Source organism: Herpailurus yagouaroundi, unplaced genomic scaffold (assembly GCF_014898765.1).
Source record: "Herpailurus yagouaroundi ecotype Mexico unplaced genomic scaffold, PumYag 141, whole genome shotgun sequence".
Classification (NCBI taxonomy): Eukaryota; Metazoa; Chordata; class Mammalia; order Carnivora; family Felidae; genus Herpailurus; species Herpailurus yagouaroundi.
Genome location: NW_024412396.1, coordinates 29,777,494 through 29,794,179, shown reverse-complemented (window position 1 = coordinate 29,794,179; position 16,686 = coordinate 29,777,494). Strand labels below are relative to the sequence as shown.

Here is a 16,686-nt window from a genome sequence, read left to right as displayed (position 1 = left end):
TAGAACATTCTCTCTCAAGTTCTTTGCCTTCCATAATCAATTCACAAAGTGTCCTTCCTATTTGCACCCTTGTGCCTGAGCATCAGTTCAATAAAGAACTTATTTACAACTGCAGTACTTCTAAAAATTGTACTCCACAAATCCTTGGGCAGACAAATGCCATTGATCCCAATGTCACATTCAGGAAGTCACTGATCCAAGTACCATATTCAGCAAATTCCCAGGCATGACCAAACTTGCTAGAAAACCAAAAAGGGAAAATCTGGGAAGTAGGCCAAGATCCTGGGTGTCATTGTACAGCATTCAAGCCAACTCTGGTTTCAAAATTCCTTTGAAATTGTTACTCCATGATAGGAATGCATTCTGTGCTTGGCCACAGATCATCACACAAGAAATACATTTGCAGAATAGCTGCTGCACATTGCTGGCTTTGTGCAATAGGAAAATTTCATCCTTGGTAGAAGAGTATGTTTTGTTTTTGAATTTGTGTAAAATCTGCTGGTGAGGCATTACCAAATAGTAGATACAAAACCAGTTTAGGATTTTTTTTATCATATGTAATCTTGGGCTAATCCTTTATCTTCTATCTTCCCTGCTGTTTCCAAAGATGCTGTGAAGAATCAATAATTGTTATAAGCATCAGGAAGACATGACTGAAAAGAACAATAAGAAATGGTAAGTCTGCAATGATAAACTTTAGCAAGTAGTAGTATTCCTGAATAATTTATTAATGTGATGCAATCTCAATAAAAATGCAACAGGATTTTTTTTGAAGCGAGACAAACTACTTCTCAAATTCATATAGAAGAAAAAGCTAGCTGGCAAATTTCTTAGGGGAAAGAAGAGCAGTAAGGGTGATTAGACCTATGATAAAGTAGAACATACTATGAAACTACTGTGATCAAAATGATACAAATAGTGTATGAAGAGACAACAGAGACCAATGGAATAAACCAGAAAGCCCAGAAATGCATCAAATAGACAAATTTAGTATATGATAAAGATGACATTTTGAATCATTTCATGACAAGGATCTAAAAGTATGAGATACACTTTTCACCTGTAAGATTGACAGCAAAAAAAAAAAAAAAAAAAAAAAAAGCAAGTGAAAAATAAATCGAAAAATTTAATGACATGCTCTGATGATCAGGGTACTAGCAAACAGGTATTTTCAAATATTTGCTAGTGGAAACATGAATAGGCACAACCCTTTTGGAGGACAGTTTGACAATAACTATCAAAATTGAGAATGCTCACACCCTTTAACTCAGCAATTTGCTTTCACTAATATACCCTTCAAATACTCTCTTATCTGTAAAATGGCCTGCATACGAAGTAATTCGTTGCAGAAATGTTGGTGAGAGCTAAAAATTAGAAGCAATGTAAGTGTCCACTGATTGGGATTAGTTCGATAAGTGATAATACCTTCCTAAAATGGAATGATGCGCAGCCTAAAGATACTTAAAGAGAAGGCAATTCTACCAAAAGAGCTAACCTGTATATACAGGTATGGAACAATCTGCAAGCTACATGTTCAAGTGAAAACCCACATGCAGAGCAGTGTGTACACAGTGTAGAACGTGGAGTGTATAGAATGTGTACTTGGGGGCAAGGGGATAGTGTATCTTTCAGATAAGAAGCTATTCCTAGTGGTTTCCTCTGCGAAAGAGAAGTAGTGAGGGACAGAGTGGGAACGACTCACTTTTAGCTGTATATAGTCTTTTGTGTCTTTTGACTTTTTAACTGTGTTCATAAATTACTGACCCAAAAGCTTTCTCTTCTATAAGAAACAACGAACAATATAACACCAATAGCAGAAATAAAATAATATGAAGAATAATCTCTGAAAATTTTACATACCACAGTCTAAATACCATAGAATATAAATGTTTCTTATTCTTGTGAAAGTATTGAACAATATGATTATTATCCCAGAGGTGGGCATTGGAAAATTTAGAATATAGGAAATAGGAAAGAAATATCTTATCCAGACATTTAGAGGAATAATGGGTCAGAATCTCTTAAAAGGACAATTTAACTATCTGTCTCAGTATTCTGAAAGAGTTTCAGTAACTAAGTATCGATCCAGACATGGCTTTAAGTCAGCGTGATAACCTAAATAACTTTAAAAATCATAACACTTGCCCATGAATCCTGGCCTTTGCATGGCCCAAACGTTTTAGGAATAGTATTTAAGTATGCTCAACAGGACTTAGATTGAGTACTTTCCCACAGGACCTAGGAACTCCATATATGAGTTTGTCATTTTGTAGTGTTTTACCTTTGAATTGTTTCTTGTTTCTTTTACACGGTGAGTAATGTAAGGCAAGGGGGAGAACGTAACTCAGATGGCTGTGAAATCTGGTCCTTTCTATGATGGAGAAGCAAATTATGTAAGACCAAAAATGACTGTAGCCACTTCTGCCTCCTAAGGACAATGGAATAGTAGTTCCTACCAGTGAGGAAATATCTGGTCCCTACTTCACACAGAGGCCAAAAAGAAAGGTCTTTGCTGGTACTCCTGGCAGGCTCAAGGTTCACATTCGCTTAGATGAGCCATAGTTTTGCAATCCATACCAGTGAGTTTTGGGATATGCAAAGGCAAGCTTGGAAAAGATCATAATAGTTCTGCAGGTAAAGAGAACGGAACTAACGCATTGAGAGTCCTGAGAGCCCTGGTAAGTTAAAGGTGACAAGATGTGAAGAGGGTCTCAAGGGAGAGGGAACCAAGCAAACTTCTGTACAGTTTGCTCCATATTCAAATGTCTTGTATGAATGATAATGTAAGGTGGAGGGAGAGCAAAGGGCTGCCATTCCTCCCTTGGGGACAAAGAAGTGTGCAATACTAACCATGGTGGGGCAAAACAGTAGATAAATTAATTCTCCAAAACCTGAGGGAATTGGAAAATACCCTAGGAATTGGAAATTACCTAGATTTCCTTGAGGGAGAACATAAGAGCTCAAGCTAATTTCCTTTGAATTTCAAAGGAGAAGGTAATCCAGCTGACATATGGCTTATACCTCCCTCCACTCAAAACCACACAAGAGATTGTGAAATGGTCCAATACATTTATTATATCAACAGCATTAGGCCGGCACACAGGGACTACTTGGATTTCCCACTCCTTCCTCTAAGAATAAAGTTTCAGAGGTTTCAGCTAACCCAATCTCCAGCACTTGGTCAGGAAATTAGACTTTTAAGACCTCTCATTTCTCCTGAGATCCATAAAAAACTTGCTTCCTCCAAAGAACTTCCTAAAATTCTTCCTAAGTATTTACTCATAAAAATCTTTCCATGGTTTTTTTCTAGTACTCTTGTGGATTCATGTGTTACTATTTAAATCCATTGCTCTATCTCAAATTTATTTTGAGATATAGAGTGAATTTTTTTTTCCAGCTAGTCACTCAGTTAACTGTCCAACCATTTTTTATTGAATAATCAATCGTTTCCCTATGGAGCTAAAAGGCCACATTTATCATACTAAAATTCTTCACAAGTCTGTCTCACTCGCTCGCTCTCCCTCTCGCTCTCCCCTCTCTCTCTCTTCCTCCTCTCAAGAGGAAGAGAGAGAGAGGGGAGAGCGAGCGAGCGAGAGACTCCAGAGAGAGGGAGAGTGAAAGGGAGAACAAGCGAGATCCCCTGACTTTTTTCGTGCGGGAAAATTCCTCCCCTACCCTCAAGGTCTTCCAGGTGGACTAAGAATTAAATTTACGTGAGAAAAACAGAAATTTTTGTTCCTTGCGAACAGAGACCCAATAATGAAATTGAGAGTCAAACAAATGACTAAGGCATGCAGTTTTTATACATTTTATACAAAGGGATGATAGATTTATGAGGAATTTGCAGGTTAAGGAAAACAGCCATTTGGGGGCTTTAATTAGAAAGGAATTCTATGCAGAATTGGGGCTGAGGTAGTAAATTAGTGAAAAAGTAGCAAAGCTTATTTTATAGCTTTCTCGACTTCAGCGTCCCTATTTTTGTTGATAAGGATGTCTTTTTTACTTCTCATTACAGGGATGCTATTTTTCATAAAGGACATTTGTTTCCTGCTTTCAGGGGAAAAGAGGAGGGTCTGAGTGTCCCTCCTCCAAGTGTTTCCCGAGTAGGTTCAATTTAAAATAATCAGTAAGCCCTTACTGTTCATTTGCAGTTTTATAATGTTACCCTGTCTTGTAGGGTTGATTTCTCCTCATTCTTCTTCTTTTTTTTTTTTTTTTTTTTAAGTTTCTTGGCTCTCACTTTGAAGGGTGTTTGTTGGTTGGTTGGTTTTTTGCTTTCCAATAAGAACTTTAAAATCCATTTTTCGGGGTGCCTGGGTGGCGCAGTCGGTTAAGCGTCCGACTTCAGCCAGGTCACGATCTCGCGGTCCGGGAGTTCGAGCCCCGCGTCGGGCTCTGGGCTGATGGCTCGGAGCCTGGAGCCTGTTTCCGATTCTGTGTCTCCCTCTCTCTCTGCCCCTCCCCTGTTCATGCTCTGTCTCTCTCTGTCCCAAAAATAAATAAACGTTGAAAAAAAAAAAAACTTTTAAAATCCATTTTTCTACTTCTAAAAAACTTGTCTTTGTATTTTCATTGAGATTATGTTAAATTTCCAGATTAATTGGGAAGATGCAGAAATCTTTGTTGACTTGGCAGCCTCCTAACTAACAAAAGGATAAGTTCTTTCATTCAGGTTTTGTTTTGTGTCTGTTAGAATTTTGGAAAGTTTTCTTTGTATGAATTATGAACACGTCTTAATTTTATCCTGAACTATTTTGCCTTTTTTGTGACCATTACATATGACCTCTTTTGCCCATTATGTTTTCTCAACCTGAAATTGCCATTTCTGTAAGTCAAAAAAGGTTCAACATTGGCAATCTCATATAGCTTTCCTAATAGCAACACTAATGATTCTTTTATGTCTACTTTATTCATAATTACCTTAGTGAAATATTCAGGTTGTTTGCCATACTTTTTCAAGAGATTTTCTTGAGTTTTTCAGGTATATAATCACATTGCCTATAAATAATAATTTATTTATTTATAAATAAACATTCATCTTTATATTCTATCTTTACTATCTAATTTTTATACCTCTCACTTATTTCTGTTGTCTGATTGTATAGGCTATTACCTCCAGGATAATGATGGTTGGGTATAGTGTTGAGGGTAACATTCTAGTATTTGCCTATATAGCATGTAGGGTATGTATGTATGAGTGATATAAAATGATTATTCCTACTTTATTAAGCATTTTAATCAAAAATGGTTGAAATTTTCAAATGCTTCATCAGCGTTTATGGAGATGACACTATGACTTTTCTCCTTTGAAACATTAATATGGTGAAATACATAGATATATTTCATAAGATCGAATCATCTTTGCATTCCTTATATGAATCTTACTTTATTGTGGCACCTGGGTGGCTCAGTCAGTTAAGCGTCTGACTTTGGCCCAGAAATTCATCCATTTTGTGCATTTAAAAAATTGTTGTTTGCATAGAACTGAGCAAAATCAGCTTTTAGAAGTCTTTTAATTTCTCCCATGTCTGTGGTTATTAAATCTATTTTCATTTCCTATTTTTAGCACATGTGCTTTCTCCATTAAAAAGAAAATAAGTTAATTATTAATTTTGTTGGTTTTTGATTTATCAGTACTACCATTTTCCTTTGTCCAATTCTTTATCTTTATGCATTCCTTCCTTTTGCTGTATTAAGTGTAATAATGCCAATTCCTGTGTAGGTAGTATTTTTGTTTAATTGCTTAAATAAAATTATTTATTGTTTAAATAAAAGTTAATATGCCATTTATATTGCTCCCCATATAAACAATTGTTAAAAAAAAAAAAAAAAAAAAAGTCGGGGGAGCCCTGGGTGGCTCAGTCACTTGAGTGTCTGACTCTTGATTTCAGCTCAGGTCATCATCCCAGAATTGTGGATCAGGCCTGAGGCAGGCTCTGTGCTGAACATGGAGCCTACTTAAGATTCATTCTCTCTCTCTCTCTCTCTCTCTCCCTCCCTCCCTCCCTCCTTCCCTCCCTCCTCTCTCCTCTCCTCTCTCCTTCTGCCCCTCTCCCCAACTTGCTCTCTCTCTCTAAAAAAAAAAAAAAAAGAGAGATAATAAAATTTTAGTGAGGAGAAATGGAATGAAGTCCTTAATTCTTTTTTTCTTCTAGGTAAATATCATGATAAATTTAACTGTCGTGTGGTTCTGTATTTTGGAATTGTTGACGATTCACTTTTCCTAAGCAATAAACCTAGTACGACAACAGGAGTTAAAAGGATGCTGTTTTTATTGACTTTCTTTAAAATGGCATTCCTCCGTTCCTTTATTTCTTAATAAATTATTATACAATGGGTCAAGCTATAATATGAAAATCAAGGAAAAATACATCCCTAGCTTCTCTCCCTGCCAAAAAGTTGGTTTATCTAATAATTTGGGCGGATCCCTAGCAAGTATTCCTTGCCTGTGTGTGGTTTTGGTATACTGAGACAGCTAGTTCCGTTCCCTTCAGTTCAGTTCAATCCAGCAGTCCTTTACTATGCGCTTTGACTATCCTAAGTGCTGTAGGGAGAATATTCCATAAACCATGCTTCCTCCTCTCCACACCTCCCCACCCCCACCCGGAGGAGCTCACAGCCCATTCTGTTGCTCTTCCAGCCTCAATCAGACTTCGCAGAGAGATGTGTTGCAAGACAGGACCGAGGGAAGGAGGAATGGCTGAACCCAGATCATTTGCCATAACTGTGAAAACAAGGAACAAAAGTTAAGCTAGTTAATATGCATGCTCAGTAGTCAGCAGGATACTCACAGCAGTATTACTTGTAGCAACCCTCAGGAGCCTGAATGAAGCTCTTGTTTGACGCTCTAAACCCTGCCAGTATTGAATCCCCTGATTGTATTCTCTGGGAGAAGACGTGGTCCCTGACTCTGCCAAGGAGACTTGAAGGTGGGGAGGCCTCCGTTTCCTCCTACCCTCTCTCAATGCTTGACGCCAGGGCATCCGGGGAGTGGTAGAACCAGTTTGCATACAAGCTTGCAAAAGAGTTGAATTACCTTCAGAGGTTTTGATTTCTCAAAAATGCAAAATATCCTCAATTATTTCAATTCCATTCTACATAAAAGTTGGAAGAAATAACCAAGTAAGAAATGAATGTATAACATTATTTCATACTTGAAATAGTTAATTCAAAATAATCAATATTATCCTCAGGGACACTCTGATAATGGAAACAGCCTTAGATGTATTATGAAGCTTTGGGGAAGGACAGGGTTTAAGGTTTATTACTCACGTGAACACCTTAGAAACTAGAAGGCAGAAGGCAGAGCAAGAATACGATAGAATACGGTAGGATACCTTTGGAATATTTCAGTAAATTTACATCTTGTATCTCTACTACAATGGAGTCTCTGGAACAATAGTTAGTTTAGGAACACCATTGGAGTAAAGAATATCTGCACCCCAGATATAAGGGCCCTGAAGAGGAAAGTGTTAGTCAGATTGGAGCCCAGGAAATGGTCCCTCCAAGGCTTACTCTCCTGTGACAGGAGTGTCCAAACAACCCTCCCTTCTTATCCTGGTCCCATCTGAAAACTCTCAGCCCTCACTTTCTCTCTCCTTTTGTGATATACACATAGAGCTCAATATTGGTGTGGGAGGGTGTTGTTTTATTTTTAAGGCCATTTTGCATGTTTTTGTATCATATTTTTATAAAATTATTTCAGCAGTAATGTAACTTGTGGGTTTTTTGTTTTTTTTTTTTTTTTTTTGCAAAACAATCAGGTTAGCTTTTATTTAAATTTTTTTTATGTTTATTTATTTTTGAAAGAGAGAGAGAGACAGAGCACGAACCGGGAAGGGGCAGAGAGAGAGGGAGACACAGAATCCGAAGCAGGCTCCAGGCTCTGAGCTGTCAGCACAGAGCCCGACGGGAGGGGGCTTGAACTCACAAACTATGAGATCATGACCTGAGCTGAAGCCAGACGCTTAACCGACTGAGCCACCCAGGTGCCCCTATTTTATTTGTTTCTTAAATGTAACTTATTATCAAATTGGCTAATGTACATTGTGTAAAGTGTGCTCTTGGTTTTTGGGGGTAGATTCTGGTGGTGCCTCGCTTACATACAACATCCAGTGCTCATCCCAACAAGTGCCCTCCTCAATGCCCATAGCAGTAATGTAATTTGAAAGAATCATAGAATGTCTTCCCTATGGCTTTTCTTTTCTTTTTTTAATGTTTATTTTATTTTTGAGAGAGAGAGACAGACAGAACATGAGCAGGGAAGGGGCAGAGAGAGAGGGAGACACAGAATCCGAAGCAGGCTCCAGGCCCTGAGCTGTCAGCACAGAGCTGGACGCGCGGCTCAAACTCACGAATCGTGAGATCACGACCTGAGCCGAAGTCAGACACTTGACGAACTGAGGCACGCAGACACCCCTCCCTATGGCTTTTCTAAGTTAGATTTCTCCAGCTCCTCGTATAAAGACTCATTAACTTTCTGGCCATTCTCCCACTGTACATATTTTAATCTGTCCCTGTCTGCCTTAAAATAAAACACTCTGAACAGGAAAATATACTCAAGTTATCGTTCACGAGAGCAGAAGAGTAAATAAGATGGCCTCTGACCATCTTTGTCCTGCCCATTGCAGCCCTCTGGCAGCCATGCCCTTTTATTGACAACCATTACATCACAGTTCGCGAGGTCTATTTCACATGAATTGCCAAGCATCCAGGTCTTCTCAGTTGATTTTTGGATCCTGAACTCAGAGATGTTGTACTTACCAAGGTTCTTGATGGTAAATAACAGAAAACAACTATGGTTCCATAGCAGAAATGGACTGTATTTTGATTCTCATGACTCTTGGAATCGAAGAATGGTAGAAATGGGGTGCCTGGGTGGCTCAGTCGGTTAGGCGTCCGACTTTGGCTCAGGTCATGATCTCATAGCCTGGGAGTTTGAGCCCTGCCTAGAACTCTGTGCTGACAGCTCAGAGCCTGGAGCCTGCTTCAGATTCTGTGTCTCCCTCTCTCTCTGCCCCTCCCCTGCTCATGCTCTGTCTCTCTCAACAATAAAAAAAAAATAAAAAATAAAAACAAAAACAAAAAACAAAAAACAAAAACAAAGAACAGTAGAAATGAATCACATAGGAGCCCAGGGAGGCAAGGCCCAGATGAGCTGTCAGCACAGGAGCAGGCTGCTCAGGACATAGCACTTTCCAGGAGGACATTCACTGTCCCAAAGCTGGCATCAGGACACCTACCACCTCTGTGCTGGTTCTTCTGTCATTAGATATGCACCTCATCCTTCCAGACTCCCCACACCTTCCCCCTTGCAGAGCCACCATGAAGCATACCTAATTGACCTGAGCCTTGTCATTACCCCTTCAGGATATAGTCCCAGGTGGCAGCGTTTGATTAGTTGTGCTTAGATCTTGTCCTTGCTTGTGGTCCCAGGGGGATAGCGGCCCTTTTCGTCTCTAGAGTAGAAGAGAGGGCTGCTTCGCTATCATTATCGTAGGATTCTTCCTAAATAGGAAAAGATTTTAGATGCCGGGCAGCCCAAATTATAAATACCTATTATACCTAAATTTTCGTTTTGTGGATATGGGTTCATTACTTGCAAATAATATCTTTCAGGGACTGATTCTGTCATCCAGTTAGTTTTCATTCCTAGATTTCTGCTGCTACAGACTTGGTAAGCTAGATTTTCATGTTTCTCCAGACTCCAAGGATTACAGAGGATAGTGTCAAAGTACACATTGTGACCAGGCTTCCCTGGGGTTTGAGGGCCACACATTAATCTTCAGGAAATGGTTGTCTAGACAACCAGCTATAACCCTCCTACTTGATTAATCACCCAGTACACACACCTCTATCCTGTCACTTAAATGACAGATATCAAGAAAGGTTTTCTCAGATGCCTTGAACAAATCTTGATACACTAGATATCTGCCAGTACCCTTATCTACCAATCTATTAAACCTATCAATTTTGTTAGTTAACATGTTCTGTCCAGCGACCACCAGAGATATAGGGATAATAAGGTAGCCAACAAGGATTTAAAACATAAAGTTTCCATTCTTCATATCTCAAAGGTAATAGGCATTAAAGAGTAAACTAATTATGTTTTTTCTCTTTGCTCATAATTATGTTCTAATTATGTTTTTTTCTTTTTTTTCTTTTTAGTAATCTCAAGAGACGAAATATGATTGAAGAAGAAATCAGTTTTCCTGTCTCATTGGACATGATTGTGTTTAAAGGGGAATCTTCATGATCACAGCAGGTAAGTCAACTCCAGGACAGTTCTTTCCCACATGGCTCAGAGCGCTATTCTTAATTAAAAAAAAAAAAAAAAAAAAAAAAAAAAGGCCATTAGAGAATTCCAGGTAAAAAATTATAACCCATGACGAATGAAATGAACACAGTTTTAAAAAAAATTGTTAATGTTTATTTATTTTTGAGAGAGAGAGAGAGCCGGGGAGGGGTAGAGAGAGAGACAGAGATAGAATCTAAAACAGGATCCAGGCTCTAAGCTGTCAGCACAGAGCCCGATGCAGGGCTTGAACCCGCAAACCACAAGATCATGACATGAGCTGAAATCAGACGCTTAACCGACTGAGCCACCCAGGCACTCCTGAACACATAATTTTTTAAAGGAGTAAAGCAAATATTTACCTACAGTAATCAAACAAGAACGGGACTTCACCAAATGCCACAAATTTGAATCACTAATTGGCAAGTAAGGCTCTCGAGTCATCCACATTACTAATTATTTAATCCCAGTTTAAATGATTAATCCTGATTGTTAAATAATCCTCCAAGTCTTCTTCCCCTCAGCCCTAGGAGGAGGATGAAGTCTCCAACAGGGTGAAAGAAAACTTGTCCAGGATATTTAAGAAAATTTCAGAGAAGCGGAGCACACATCTTCTAAGATTGCGTATTGCCTAGTTGATGTAGATCTCCTTCATCCCCTGCTATCATCTCAGGTCACAGCAAAGTGTGAGGACCCACAATTTCCAGCCCTCAGACTATGGTAGAGAGGAGAACACCCTGGAACAGAGAGCTTTCGGATTTTTATAGAGGAAAAATAATCCTGATTCAAAACAAATTGAGAGTAGAAAATCTAGATAGAATGTGAGCAGATGGGGGAAAAAAATTACAAAGCTATTTTACAAACATACTTGCTTTTTACCAGTTCAAAGAAAAAAAGCATAAACATGAGAGATAGATAAAGGGTCCAACTTAGAAAAACCCTAGGGGAAGAAAAGGAAAAAGAAAAACCCTAGTAACAAGGGAATTGCCTACAAATGCTTTATACCACAAAACAACATTTTAAGAACATGAATTAAATAAAACATGAGCTCAAATAGCCTGTGATAAAAAAAGAAAAAAGCAGAATGAGCTGGGAAAAAAATGAGGACAAAAAACCCACATAATTACAAAACAAATGATTACAGTAAAAACAGCAAGGAACAGAGTAAGAAACAGCTAAAACTTGAATTACAACATAAAGCAAAGATTGGATGTAACCACAGTAAATGCAGTTTTAAAACAAAAAGAAACTAAGAGATTAAAGTAAGTAGAAAGGGGGTAGGTAGTGGGGACAGGATGAAAGTGATCTCATGTAATGACCAATGGTGTTCCTGAAGTAGTAAACCCATCCAATTAAAAATACTGAAGAGAATGTCCCTGAGACCAAAGTGACTCTGCTGAATTAAAGAACACGCTGTGTTTCAGGAAACTTCCAAATGGACCGCTCAACCCTAAGACCTATCTTCGCCTCCTGACTGAAGTTCCAAAGTAAAGAAAGGATTCTTCAAGCATTCAGACCAACAAGATCAAATTATCTGCAGGGGACGTACTGACCTCAGAACCCAGTGGCAAAAGACAGAAGCAATGACTAGCATGTAACCCAAGAATATCTTAACAAAATAAGTTGCCATTCTAGTAGATAGGCTTTCCAAAACATGAAAAGGAGAGGAAACCCAGCACCCATGAGCCTCTCTCAAAAAACTACTTAACAATAATAGGCTGGCAGTTAAGACAAGAATTAAAATAAGAAAAAAAGGAACAGAGAAGCCACATAAAAGGCTCTAGGTGAACACCAAATCCACTTACATATAGGCCAGTACAAACTATTGGACAGTCACTTATGAGAATGTTGAGGTCACAAACATGTCAGTATAAAAATAATGTAAAAGTTAGAAGGGATGTTTAGATGGGAGTCTCGTGAAAACATTATCTTCATCTTTTATAGAAAAGGTCAATCAATGCTAAAAAAAAAAAAAAAAAAGAAAAACATGACTTTCACAATTGCTTCTGAATTTTATTTATTTTTTTGAGAGAGAGAATTCATGCACGGTGGGGAGGGGGGAGGGGGAAGAGAAGGGGGAGGGGAGAGGGGCAGAGGGAGAGAGAGAAACCCAAGCAGGTTCCACACCCAAATTGACTTGGGGCTCAGTCTCATGACCTGAGCTGAAATCAAGAGCCTGATGCCCTGCTTCTGAATTTTAAAGCGCTTATAAAAGCTAACATTTCTCATATGGAAGACAACTTTATGGAGATTTAGCAATTCTTTCACTCCCTTTGATTCTGTTTTGTGTTAAATCCAAGTTGTTTCCTTCTACCCAAGTAAAAGTAAATTAACTATCATGATTTGTTTGATAATAAAGGAACCTTAGCATATGATGATGTCATACCCATGCAGTTGGGACAATATAGTGAATATTAAATACTATTGATTTCCGTCTTTAAAAATGAACATTTAGGGGCGCCTGGGTGGCGCAGTCTGTTAAGCGTCCGACTTCAGCCAGGTCACGATCTCGAGGTCCGGGAGTTCGAGCCCCGCGTCAGGCTCTGGGCTGATGGCTCAGAGCCTGGAGCCTGTTTCCGATTCTCTCTGCCCCTCCCTCTCTGCCCCTCCCCTGCTCGTGCTCTCTCTCAAAAATAAACATTCAAAAACAAATTTAATGTACCTTTATTTCATTATGTTCATATTTACCCAGCCAATGGCTTCAAATTAGGCCTTACATGGATATATATATTTGCCAAAATTCATCAAACTGTGTACTTAAAATGGGTATATTTTATTATAAGTAAATGTACTTCAATAAAGTTGAGTGGTTATAAAGATTTTTAATAATATGTCCCGTTAGAGTCCGCATAGAGCAGCAGGGAAGAAATGAAGACGAGGGTGAGTGGGCAGGGCTCTCCCCTCCCCCAGCCCTTACCTGGACACTTGGGCTTTTTTGTTTTTTTTTTTAACATAGACCTCAACATGGAGTCCCAAAGCTTCCAGAAGAGAAAAAGAAAGAACACTACCGTTTTAAAAGTAGATGTCAACTGACCTGAGTATAAGTTGTGCACAGCTATAGGTGGCAGGGAGAAAATAAGCTAACAAAACAATCCCAGTGAAATAAAGGTAAACTAACATTCGAAACAAAAACTTTCTGGATGAGACACATGTCTGCTTCCTAGAGTGGCTTCAACCCAGTCCTTCCCAGACAGATGGAGATGGTCTCCAGATGGCGTGTGGTGCTTATGGATGTGTGAATGGGCCTCGCAGGGGCTTGGACAAGCCCCTGAGTCTGCCTCCACCGCTCCCCGGGCCCTGCTCAAGTTACCAGCAGGCCCCAGCCAGGGAGCGGCTGGCTGGGGTCCTGCCGGCACAAAACCTCTCCAGTTTTCCTCACAGTTTTCCCCTCTTCCTCGCAATGTTTTGGCAGCTGTGGGGCCTCCTTTTCTCCTCCCTTTCAACTCGCCTAATGTTTCGAGCCACAGGGGAGACCCAGACCCTGCAGAACATCCCGGAATGCAAAGCATTTGCAATGAGTCACAGCTGCGGAGGTGCCAGCAAGGGCTGTTCCAGACCCCTAGAGGGAGCGGGGAGGGGTCAGTCGAAGCAGCTGCAGGGCCTGTGTCAAAGGCTGGACCCAGGACAGAGGAGCGGTGGCACTGGCTGGAATGAGGAAAGACAGCAATGGGAGAAAGGGTGCGTGGGGGCGGCTCCTCTGAACCTTCCCCACCTGCTTTCCAGTTCTCTAAGTCCTGAACATTTTCACAGAAAAAACAACCTTCTGGAATATAGAGGATTGCAAGTTGGTTTTTGGAAAATGATCCCTGGCAGTCCGCTAACCAACAATCAAGAAGGGCTGAGCTCCCTGGGCTTTGCAACACACTATTTTAAGATGCACTGTAAAAATGCAGTGGGCACTCTGTTCTTTACTCCAACACAGGGGGCATTCACTGGCTCTCACTGCCGGAAAATATTACTCCCTTGCAAGTCCCAGACAGAGCATTTGGGTGTCAAAACTTTGCCCTTTTGAAGCTTTTTTATTAATAACTGTGAATAGAGGATCCATTCTTAACATTCATCCAAAATATTTCTTTAAAACTATGGATAAGAAGTACTATCCCTCTCCCTTCTGCCCACCCGGCACCTACTTCTCCATTGTGGAAGCAAGCACTATTTATTATTCGTTTCTTGTGTGTTTTTCCAGAAGTGTTCTTTGCATGTACAAACATGTCTGATGTATGTAAATTTCTATACAAATAGCATACATTACACAATGTTTCATTCTTTGTTTTTCACAGCCTTGGAAAGGTTTCATATCAGAACAAATAGAATTCGCTTGTTTATGTGTTCATTTTAACTGGATATTTAACAGTGCCCTGTTAATACACATGTCGTTTGTTTTTGTTCTTTACCCATTACAAACTGTGCTTCAGGTGGATATCCTTGAGTCTATATATAGGTCAAATTTGGAGAGGTGGGAATGCTATATTTTGACATTTTGCTTTTTTTGTTTTTTTTTTCAAGATTTTATTTTTAAGTGATCTGTATACCCAACTTGTGGGTGAACTTATAACCCCAAGATCAAGAGTTGCATGCTCTACCGACACAGCCAGGCTCCCGGTATTTTGACATTTTGATATTTTGTCAAATTGTCCTTCATAGAGATTAATCCAATTTATATTCCATGCAAGAGTATGTCTGTTTCCCTTATTCCTCAGCACAGGATTATCCAACTTTTTTAACCAATGAATAGGTTAAAATACGGTCTCTCATAATTCTAATTTGATTTCTTTCATTTCTTTCTTTCTTTCTTTCTTTCTTTCTTTCTTTCTTTCTTTCTTTCTTTCTTTCTTTCTTTCTGTTTTATTTATTTAGTCTCAACAACCAATATGGGACTTGAACTCACAATACTGAGATCAAGAGTCACATGCTCTCACCAAAAACCATAAAATACCTAGGAATAAATCTAACCAAACAGGTGAAAAATCTATACACTGAAAACTATAGAAAGTTTATGAAAGAAATTGAAGAAGACACAAAAAAAAAAAAAAATGGAAAAAGGTTTCACGCTCCTGGATAGGAAGAACAAATATTGTTAAAATGTCAATACTACCCAAAGCAATCTACATATTCAATGCAATCCTTATCAAAATAACACCAGCATTCTTCACAGAGCTAGAACAAATAATCCTAAAATTTATATGGAACCAGAAAAGACCCCGAATAGCCAAAGCAGTCTTGAAAAAGAAAATCAAAGCAGGAGGCATCACAATCCCAGACTTCAAGCTATACTACAAAGCTGTAATCATCAAGACAGTATGGTACTGGCACAAAAACAGACACTCAGATCAATGGAACAGAATAGAGAACCCAGAAGTGGACCCACAAACGTATGGCCAACTAATCTTTGACAAAGCAGGAAAAAATACCCAATGGAATAAAGACAGTCTCTTCAGCAAGTGGTGCTGGGAAAACTGGACAGCGACATGCAGAAGAATAAACCTGGGCCACTTTCTTATGCCATACACAAAAGTAAACTCAAAATGGATGAAAGACCTCAATGTAAGACAGGAATCCATCAAAATCCTTGAGGAGAAAGCAGGCAGAAACCTCTTTGATCTTGGCCACAGCAACTTCTTACTCAACATGTCTCCGGAGGCAAGGGAAACAAAAGCAAAAATGAACTACTGGAACCTCATCAAAATAAAAAGCTTCTGCACAGCGAAGGAAACAATCAGCAAAACTAAAAGGCAACCGACAGAATGGGAGAAGATATTTGCAAACGACATATCAGATAAAGGGTTAGTATACAAAATCTATAAAGAACTTATTAAACTCAACTCTCTAAAAACAAATAATCCAGTGAAGAAACAGGCAAAAGACACGAATAGACACTTCTCCCAGGAAGACATCCAGATGGCCAACCGACACATGAAAAAATGCTCCACATCACTCATCATCAGGGAAACACAAATCAAAACCACAATGAGATACCACCTCACACCTGTCAGAATGGCTAACATTAACAACTCAGGCAACAACAGATGTTGGTGAGGATGTGGAGAAAGAGGATCTCTTTTGCATTGCTGGTGGGAATGCAAGCTGGTGCAGCCACTCTGGAAAACAGTATGGAAGTTCCTCAAAATATTAAAAATAGAACTACTCTGTGACCCAGCAATTTCCCTACTAGGTATTTACCCAAGGGCTATAGGTATGCTGTTTCAAAGGGACACATGCATCCCAATGTTTATAGCAGAACTCTCAACAACAGCCAGAGTATAGAAAGAGCCCAAATGTCCATCAATGGATGAATGGATAAATAAGATGTGTGTGTGTGTGTGTGTGTGTGTGTGTGTGTGTGTGTGTGTGTACATACATACACACACAATGGAGTATTACTTGGCAATCAA

The 16,686-nt window shown here is 39.3% G+C and overlaps 1 long non-coding RNA gene across 2 annotated transcripts in view; it reads left to right on the top strand.

Annotated features, from left to right (window-relative positions):
• Window positions 1–12,280, top strand: part of LOC121031777 (uncharacterized) — a 21,271-nt gene extending 8,991 nt beyond the window's left edge. For both annotated transcript variants that reach the window (XR_005790882.1, XR_005790881.1), the window contains 3 exons: window positions 608–675; window positions 10,168–10,264; window positions 11,719–12,280. This is a non-coding gene — a long non-coding RNA (uncharacterized LOC121031777). The remainder of the gene's footprint in view (window positions 1–607; window positions 676–10,167; window positions 10,265–11,718) is intronic.
• Window positions 12,281–16,686: the final 4,406 nt, after the last annotated feature.